Genomic DNA, 10347 nt, shown 5'->3' with positions numbered 1-10347 from the left:
TTCATGATTGTCTCTTTCTTCTCTCTCTCTTTTTCCCTTATTTCAAGGGTTAGATTTGACTCTTTGTATGGGTTTTTATATGCCTCTTTGTAAGACTAGTATTACTCATGGAAAAATAGGTTACCTTGAAGATTACTGGGAATGTTTAGAGAAATGTATCTGGTTGGTTGGAATAAATTGGTGGGAGGATAAATTGATGGATCTGTTATAAAGATTACTAAATTGCCCTCCTTTTTAAATATTAATATAATATTATTTTTTATTATTTTATGAATAATTTCTTTTAACCCCCTATATTTGAAATTTTGCTAAAACACCCGAGCCATATAAAACTTTAATTTGTAACAAAATTACCCCCACCCACCCCAAGCCACTGCCGGCAGCCAGCCACCACCTACAGTCGTTGGAATGTCACACGATCGGTCGAATCCAGGCGACCGTGCGCCAATAAAGCCTTTTCCAACCAGATCTGGCCATTTCATGGCCAAAGATGTGGCCGTGAAAAGGCCAGATCTTTGGTTGTGAAACGGTCGTCGTTTCATGGCCACATCTGTGGTTGTGAAATGGCTAGATCTGACCATTTTCCGCCATGGATTTGGATCATAGATCCATGACTGGAAATGACCTTAACGACGCACGGTCAACCAGATCCGGTTGTTCGTGCTCCATTCTGTCGCTGGACAGCGGTTGTCGATAGTGGCCAGATTCGGCCACCACCCTTGGGTAATTTTTTTAAAGTCTAAGGGTATTTATGTCATAAAAATTTTGTATATAGGGATAAGATAGTCCATGAATATCTTTGTAAATTAAATTCAAAATAAGGGTAATTTTTTCCAAATATGTTATTAATAAGGGGTAAAATTGTAAGAAAAATAAGATTACCAAGTAATCTTAAAATACCTAAGAAAATGGAGGTAACCAGATTACCTCCTATATTACCAACAGTAATTACTATTGGTTTTGAAAGATTACCAGAATCTTATATTACTTGACAACCAAACGTGGTAATCAAGTAATATAAAGTGACATTACCTCAGTAATCCTCCATTACCTCTAACCAAACACACCCTTATCATAATAAATTAGTTTGGAGTAATACTAGTCTTACAAAGAGGCATACAAAGACTCATACAAAGAGTCAAATCCAGCCCTTGAAATTCATGATTGCCTTTTTCTCTCTCTCTTTTTCTATTAATATAACATTCCCAGTAATGCAATTTTATCACAAACAACTTTAGATAAATATTTTATTTCATCTTAAACTTTGAATGTATCATAAAATATTTTTTTTTTTTTTACTATATAAAATGATTATTGCTATATAGAAACAACTTTCTTAAAGATGAAAATTTAAAAAATTATAACTTATTACAACGTAGAGTTTATCATTTTGTATATATCCTGAAAAGCTCTACACACACACGCACACTAGGTGGCTGATAATATGCCCCATCCATCCCAAACCATCCCATCATCACATTAAAACTAATATTATCACACGCAGATTTTTTCGCTTTTTCAAAAACCAAGCTTGCATGCGCAACAATTCCACAGTTAAAGTACATAGTAATCAACGCATTGACCACGGGAACTGTAAACAAAAACTCGATTTTCATCACCAACGAATGCACCTGCACTAACCCCATATCGCACGCACTCAACACATTATCCAAACTATACTTATCGTGCTCAATGCCCAATGTATGCATTTCTTTAAACAAACTAACACCAATATCTTCTTGTGAGACATAAACTGCTATTTAACTGATTTGCATGAAAAAAAAAAAATCTATCTACCGAGAAAATAAATTTCATTTTCATAAATAAATTAGTTGAAAATTAAACAATAATTAAAACTTGTTATGCCTGGGGAAATAAGGGCTGACGTGGGAAAGTCACGTGAAGAGTGACCTGCTCCCGTCAGGATAACACGCACACGTTAGACCTGCTACATGATATGGGGCTCACACGCGTCCCTTTCCCCTGCAGTAAATCATGCGAAATCAGCTTGGGAAGAGAGCAATTGGACATAAAGCCGGATTATATCCTGACAATCACACCAACCCATGGATTTAATGATAATTACACGCTTCAGATTGGTATAAAATGAGGAAGNAAAATAAAATAGGAAAGTGGTGATTCTGAGCTGTAACTTGTGTGCCACATGTCCTCAAATCTTCCAATAATAACCTGCCCAATTGATTTGCATGACAAGGCAGAATGCTCCAGGACGTCCAGTGCAGATGCGTCAACTTCAAGCGCGATTACAACCTTGATGCAGTGAGTATCTCTCAAAACTCATAACATGAAAGTTGTAGATATATTTCTTAGCGTTACACAGTATTTTGAATCATCTCAATCGGATCTCGAATGAGAGAGTTATGCCCAGATTACGAAACAATATCGAAACTGTCCGAATTCACTTAATTAGTTCTGTTTTGCAATTAACACCTCCATTTGCATCCTAAATCAAAATCGAATAATAATGAGTATATTTAGGCAGCAAATAAGTATAAAAGACTAGACATTAAGGGGGGTAAATATGACATTTTGCATTCCCCTCAGTAATGGAGGATTACCGAGGTAATGTCATTTTATATTACTTGATTATCACGTTTGGTTGTCAAGTAATATAAGATTCTGGTAATCTTTCAAAACCAATAGTAATTATTGTTGGTAATATATGAGGTAATCTGGTTATCTCCATTTTCTTAGGTATTTTAAGATTACTTGTTAATCTTATTTTTGTTACAATTTTACCCCTTATTAATAACATATTTGGACAAAATTACCCTTATTTTGAATTTAATTTACAAAGATATTCATGGGCTATATTATCCTTATATACAAAACTTTTATGACATAAATACCCTTAGACTTTAAAAAAATTACCCAAGGGTGGTGGCCGAATCTGGCTACTATCAGCAACCGCCGGTGGCCGCTGTCCAGCGACAGAATGGAGCACGACCAACCGGACCTGGTTGACCGTGCATCGTTAAGGTCATTTCCAGTCATGGATCTATGATCCAAATCCATGGCAGAAAATGGTCAGATCTAGCCATTTCACAACCAAAGATATGGCCATGAAACGACGACCGTTTCACGACCAAAGATCTGGCCTTTTCACGGCCACATCTTTGGCCATGAAATGGCCATATCTGGTTGGAAAAGGCTTTACTAGCGCATGGCCGCCTAGATCTGACCGATCGTGTGACATTCCAACGACTACATGTGGTGGCTGGCTGCCGACAATGGCTTGGGGTGGGTGGGGGTAATTTTGTTACAAATTAAAGTTTTATATGGCTCGGGTGTTTTAGCAAAATTTCAAATATAGGGGGTTAAAAGAAATTATTCATAAAATAATTAAAAAAAATATTATATTAATATTTAAAAAGGAGGGCAATTTAGTAATCTTTATAACAGATCCATCAATTTATCCTCCCAACTAAATATAATAATATAACATACCCACCAATTTATTCCAACCAACCAAATAATACTATGATTTTTAGAATAGTATTTAAAAAAAAAAAAGTAAAATTAGGTTATCTTTACAAGAAAGATAATTATTAATGTTTTGTGAGGTGCATAAAGTAGAATAAGATTTTAAGAATATTGAAACAAATGTATTTTTTTGTTTTTAGGATATAATAGTAGAATATAATAGACATATAATATTGAACTAAAAGAATCTAAATCTGAAATTTCATTTTTTTTCTGCGACAACATTGATGTTGTGCCTGACGGGAAGCTTCAAGGCAAAATCTTCAAAGTTCCACATATGATCCATTCACATGAGACCTCCTAGAAACCAATAAAATAAATCATCTTTTCTCAAAAAATGGGTGGTAATAACAATGAATGAGTGGGTTTGGACTTTGAAGAGAAAGAAACCAGGGGAGGGATTATGTGGTTGAGGCTGAATACTGGTGCCTTTTTTCAAATGCCTAAACTATACTTATCGTGCTCAATGCCCAATGTATTCATTTCTTTAAACAAACTAACGCTAATATCTTCAGACCCATTATCCATACACCCAATAATCATTGGGTTATAAATCACCAAGTCTCTCTTAGGATTTTATCAAATAGTTCCAAAGCATAACCAAGATGGCCAATCTTAGTAGAAGCTGACAACATCAGGTTCGTTTATTTTAGTATTTTTGAAAAAGTAAGAGTTGGGTAGGAATAACGAGATAGGATTTAAAAATTAACAAAAACTCTCTCTTAGGTTTGTTAATTTACTAAACACCCATATAATAAAAACATTAAAAATTACAAAAACACCCCCCCACCCATTAAATACCGACAGTTGGCCACCACCGCCGAAGGGTAGTTGGAGTCGCCATATTCGCCCACGACCTACTGGATCTGACCAGTCATGCGCCGAGATGGCCTTTTCTGTGGATATGGCTGGAAAATGCCAAATCTATGGCTAGATCTGGCCATTGACAGTCGGATCTAGTTGCGTTTAATTGTCAACGACGGCCAAAGATATGACCATTATTGATGGTCAACGACGACCATATCTTGGCCGTCATTGACGACTAGCTGCCAGATCTTTGGTCGTAGATCTGACCTTTTCTGGGAAAAAGTTATATCGACGCACTACCGACCAGATCCAGTTGGTAGTGCACCATTATACTAGATTTCGGCCACCTTTTGGCAGTGATGGCCGGAATCTTTCAAATGAGGGTGAGTGGGGGTGTTTTTGTCAATTTCTAAACTTTTTTTAGGGGTATTTAGTTAAATTAACAAACCCAGGGGTTTAAAAGTAATTGAATAAAATAGAATAAGATTTTCAGAATAGGGAAACAAATGTGTATTTTCAGAATTATAGAAATAGGATAGTGTAAAAATATTAAAACAAACGAAGCCGATTCATTGTCCAAGAATAAACATCTAGGTTTTCTATTTCACTAAAGACCCTTTTGATGGAAACAAAATCAATGAATATGTACATGTTCTTCCTCTTCTTCCACCTCTTGGCTAGACTTTTTGTCGGCGTCGTCGACTTCAACTACATTCGCTGGTGGGCTTGGTATCTCGTGGGTGCTTTGCGTCTCCTTCTCCTCTGCCGGCGCGGTGTTCTCTCCGCTCTTTTCAGTTGTCAGAACTTGTACCACTGCAACCTCTTCTCCTCCATTTTTGGAAGACCCACCGGTGGCTACTATTTCAAGAGTGGCTAGGTTTTGTGGGTTTCTTGGTTAATCTCTGACATTGCACCAATGGGGGAATGGGGAAAGGGAAGAAGGAAGCTTGAGAGAGGGAGTGATGGACAGAGAAAAAGAGAAGACATTTCGGCATTGAAAGAGAGTGTAGTGTTTCAGGCGTGAAGAATAAAGCAAAAATGGGGACCCCTGTGCTTTTTGGGTCTTCATAGACCAAACAATTTAATTTTAAAAACCAAATATTGGTTATTTTTCTAACCCTAAACTTCTAATTCTATAACATTTAAGCCATTTTTGTTGTTTTGGTTGAAATTAAGTAGGCCACATCAGAAATTCCACTGAAGGAAAAATCAGTGGTAGAGCATTTTAAGTAGTATTTTTGAAAAAGTTGAGTTGGGTTGTTGTTACGAGAATGTGATTTAAAAATTAGTAAAAACATTCCCTATAATTGTTAATTTAGCTAAACAGTCACTATAATAAAACATTAAAAATTAACAAAAACACTCTCACCTACCCATTAAATGCTGACAATCGGCTACCAATGCTGGAAGATGGCTGGAAGTCGCCAGATCAATGTATGACCGGTTGGATATGGTCAGTCGTGCATCGATCTAGCCTTTTCTAACTAGATCCACCATGGATTTGGTTGGAAAAGACCAGATTGCCTCAAGACAACCACATCCATCCTGTAGTGCACAATTTCGACATATTTTGGCCACCTTCCAGTGGTAGTGGTCGACTATCGGATATATGGGTGAGTGGGTAGAGGTGTTTTTGTTAATTTATAAACTTTTATTATTATAGATATTTAGTTAAATTAATAAATATTTTGAATTGAATAGAATAAGGTTGAATTTTGAGAATATTAAGGCAAATTTTTGGTAAGATTTGGTAGGATATGATAGGAACAGAAACAAACACAACCAAAAATATTTTCACGTCATTTTTCTCAACTGCAAACTTGAAATTGTCACGATTATATTCTGAAAAAAAAAAAACAAAAAATCCTCACGGCGGGCTTGTCGTATATTTTCTCTTTCAGCGCACTTGGAAACAAAGGTACGTGGGCTGTTGAATTGATTTGCTTATTGATAGATAGAGCGATGGGGTAGGGTTTTTCTCTGTGTCACTATAAATGGGAGACGTTGAACAATTTTTTTCTTTCTTTTTTGGTTCATAAGTTACTTATCAATCATTTCGAGATAATTGAGTGTGTTGATGTTCTTAACTTTTGCTCTGCTGGTCGCGTCCAGAAAGCTGCGACCTTACTTCCATGCCATAAGATCCATGATGACAAATACCCCCTCAGGCAGGTCCTCAGAAACCAGAGCTCGGGTAACTCTCAAATGGGCCATGGAGTAAGCCATGACCTAAAGATACAGGCCCAGGTCGACCATAAGGGCAGGCTGTTGCCACTTCATCTCGGAATTTTCTTATCTCCCAAGCGAGCACAGCCTACGACGGCAAGAAAGTATTCAGACTGTCGACCTGGAACCTCTACGTCGAGGGTCATCAAACAGGAAAAGAGCCGGTCGGGGTCTTCTCCTTGTGGAGCCCCGAGGGGGCCGGATTCGGTATCTCCGTTCGGGTTTAAAGACAACAATGAGGCGAGATGAAGCCCTGCTCGCGGGTTGACTTGCCAAAGAAATGGGTGCAACCCGATCACATTTACAAGGACTCTATGCTGGTCGTCAACCAAATCTAGGGGAATACCAAGCCAAGGAAGAGAACATGGTCCGTACTAAAGAGGCTAAGGCCCTTGGGGTCGTTAAGCACTGACTTTGCGATGCTCAGATCCCAAGAGACAACATTCTAAGCGGAAGCCTTGGCAAAGATAGCCTCTCGCTTGATTCGAGGCTCCAAACATTCTGTTCGCTTCGTCGATGCTCACTATTAGCTCGACCACCAACAGGGTAAAGTGGTTCAACAGGATCCTGGATGACTCCCATTCCCAGTACCTAAGATGGGACTTGCCAGCGAAAAGTCAGAGCAAGGATTCTGCGAGTAAGGTGCTCGCTTTCACACTCATCGGGGATAGTTGTAAGAGAGGATTCAGACCCTCTCTCTCGCGTGTGTAACCAGTGAAGAAGCAGAATACTCATGAGGGAAATTCATGAAGGATCTGCGGTAACCACAACAGCTCGATCCTTGCAACAAGGTTGTTCGTCAGGGATATATTGGCCCCGGATCCAAGAAGATGCACAACTTTGTTAAAAATGTGACAAATGCCAGCGGTTCGCGAACATTCCGCGAGCCCCATCTCACGAGCTGATTACTATGTCTAGCCCCTGGCCATTTTCCATGTGGGGGATGACCTTATCGGCCCCATGCCAGTGGAAAGGGAGGGGTCAAGTATGTGGCGGTCCGGGTAACTATTCACAAAATGGGTTGAAGCCAGCGCTAGTCGCGATCACGACCAGAAAGCTAAAAGATTTCGTTTTCAAGAACATAGTGCCGCTACGAATTCCTCACACCCTTATCTCGATAATGGGAAGCAATTCGATAATAAGAGTTCAAGCAATCTGGACGAGCTGGGCATCCATAAAAAGTTTGCCTCAGTCGCCAGACCGCAGCGAATGGCCAAGTTGAAGCAGTAACAAGACCATCAAGCACCCTGAAGGCCAAGCTCGAGGCAGCCAAAGGAAATTGGGTGACGATCTCCCGAAGTCTTATGGGCTACAGGACAACCAAGAACCTCACACTTGGAAACCCCTTTTTCGCTAGCCTATGGCTGCGAAGCGATGATCCCTGTAGAGGTCGGAACTGGTTCTCTTCGGGGGACTTGTACGATGAGGTTGAAAACGAACTCTTAGAGGGCAAGTTTGGACCTCTTGAAGAACGTCGCAGTAAGGCTTCGCTAAGGATAGCAGCCTAACAGCAGCAGCAAAGAGGTTTTTTGATTCAAAGGTCAAGCGAAAGAGATCCAGGTCGGTGACCTTGTGTTGAAGGAAGTTCTCTGGAACCAGGGAACCGAGTGCAGGAGTGTTAGGCTAACTGGGAAGGTCCATATCGGGTCGATAAGGTGATCAGACGGGACTTACCATCTCAAAAGACTGAATGGTTCCAAAGTGCCCCGAGTTGAAGCGAGCACCTTCGATCCTACTATAGTAATCCCGAACTCATTCCTGTTATAAGTTAGTTCGTTTTTGTTAAGTTCCTGTATTTGTAACATTACTTGTTCGTTAGCGGTCCAGCTTACCCTGTTCGCTTGTAATACACGAATGACTTGCCTATGTATTTAAACTAGCATGGCGAACAAGTACAATGTATGAAAAAGCAAGTTGTAATTAAAAAAAAAAAATGTATTTCATTGTATGTACAAAAAAATCAAGCCCACTTCCAATGGAGCAAGGCCTATTACACTACGGCTGGTCGGGGGATCCTTCGAACAGACCCGAACCCCCGGCTGGTACCCTTCGGCCGCGCGCTGCTACTGCCTCGTCCTCTTGCCAAGAGCCGCAAGGTCTCTGCCACTGGGGAGGACGGACACGTCCAGACGGGTTCATTGGTCGCAGTGTGTAAATGGCCCCGATGCCCAATCGGCGGGCTTTCCTCTTTCCTCAACTAACCTCATTCTCATCAGCGAAGGACCTTTCCTGACTCTCTTGGAGTTCGGCCTTGAGAGCTCGCTTCTCCTGTTCGGAAGCCTCCCTTTCTGCTGCCTTCGCGCCAATCGGAGGTCGTTGAATCACTGGTCCTTCTCCCGACCTCCTTGGAGAGCCTGGCGTTCGTTCTTGTAGCTTTTCACCTCCTTCGCGCGCGGTTCGAGCTCGCCTTCTGGAAGTCACGGTTCGCAAGCGACATCCTTTTGCATTAGGTACCTGTTCACCGCATCGAATGCCTCCTTCCTTTCAGCTTCGAGACTCAAGCTTTCTTAAGCTTCGCGATCTCCTCTTGATCGCTAGACTCTTTGCGGCCCCCAGCCGGTCTTCTCCATAGACATCCTCATCGCAAGCAAAGCCTGCGAATAAGAATGTGATCAGAAATGAACTGTTTAAGAATAGCTCGCTCACTCGCTTAGATGCAGCTCTTACCTGCTAAATCTGGAACGACGTGGTCAGAAGGTCATCGCCCGTGTCAGCAAACTGTCATAAGACATCCGATAGTCCACACTTGAGCAAAGAATAGACTATCGGTTGCAGATACTGGGCACCCCCAGTGAGTCGAGCACTGGTGTCCTTCGCGATCGCCTCGCCACGGGTTCCTTTCCCACCCTTGAGTCTTGTGCGCCACCAGGGCTTCCTCGGATTCAGTCTAGACTCTCGGCCTGAACCTGTTTCTCTTCTTCGACCTTTGAGCTGGAGCCTTGCGTTTGGACGGGCCGGGGGCCTGAGCGACTGCCCGCCGGTGCTCCTGCGCGGTTTTGCCGTGAGGGCCGGGAGCTCTGGTTGGTTGTGCGGGATGGGGCGAGCAGCTTCGCGCCGCTCCTCTATTCCTCGATCGAGGAAGACAAACGGTGCCCGGCGGAGATGCCCGGACTCTTTCGGAGGCATAGTTTCTGCACAAACATTAGTGTTAGTAAACAAAATTATTCTACGACCAAAGGAACGGTATAACTTACCTTTGGGTTCTAAGACGCCTTGTCGCTGAAAAAAACCGTACTTTCGCAAGTTCGCGGTTTGTCACAAGCTCCGCGTCACGGCTCTCCTCGTTCAGTACTCCGAATGATACAAGCCTGTCTGGGTCGCGAGTAGGCCTGCGCGGTCATTCTATTGAATGCAAAAGAAAACAGGTCGAGTTATGGATCAGGCGAGCAGTAATAAAACCCAGCGAAAGAAAACCTACTTGGATCCGAAAAAGCAGTGGCCTTAAAGAAAAAAGAGAACTTTGTCTCGTAGGCCCCCATTGCTGGGATAACTGTGTATCCCCGGGCAATGGTAGGTCCCGAGACAAATAGTACGAGTCCTTGTCCTACTCTTTTAAGGTAGTAGGCGACCGCGAGCTCACGCCGTTGGCTATCCCAAGCCCTTTCGCAGCACGGATGTACATCGCGACAGCGAGGATGTACGCGTTTGGCGTCAACTGCATTGGTGCGATCCAAAATGATCCAGGACGACCTGATGAAAGGGAAAGGGAATCCTCCTACACCTTGAAGATCTCTTCAGAGATCGCGGCGAGGCCAAGGCCGGGCGCCGTGACGGTGGTGTGGTCGAGGAACAATCCGCGCGGATGTCAAA

The sequence above is a fragment of the Pistacia vera genome, unplaced genomic scaffold, assembly GCF_008641045.1.
Source record: "Pistacia vera cultivar Batoury unplaced genomic scaffold, PisVer_v2 Contig150, whole genome shotgun sequence".
Taxonomy (NCBI): domain Eukaryota; kingdom Viridiplantae; phylum Streptophyta; class Magnoliopsida; order Sapindales; family Anacardiaceae; genus Pistacia; species Pistacia vera.
This window is presented reverse-complemented; position numbering follows the sequence as displayed.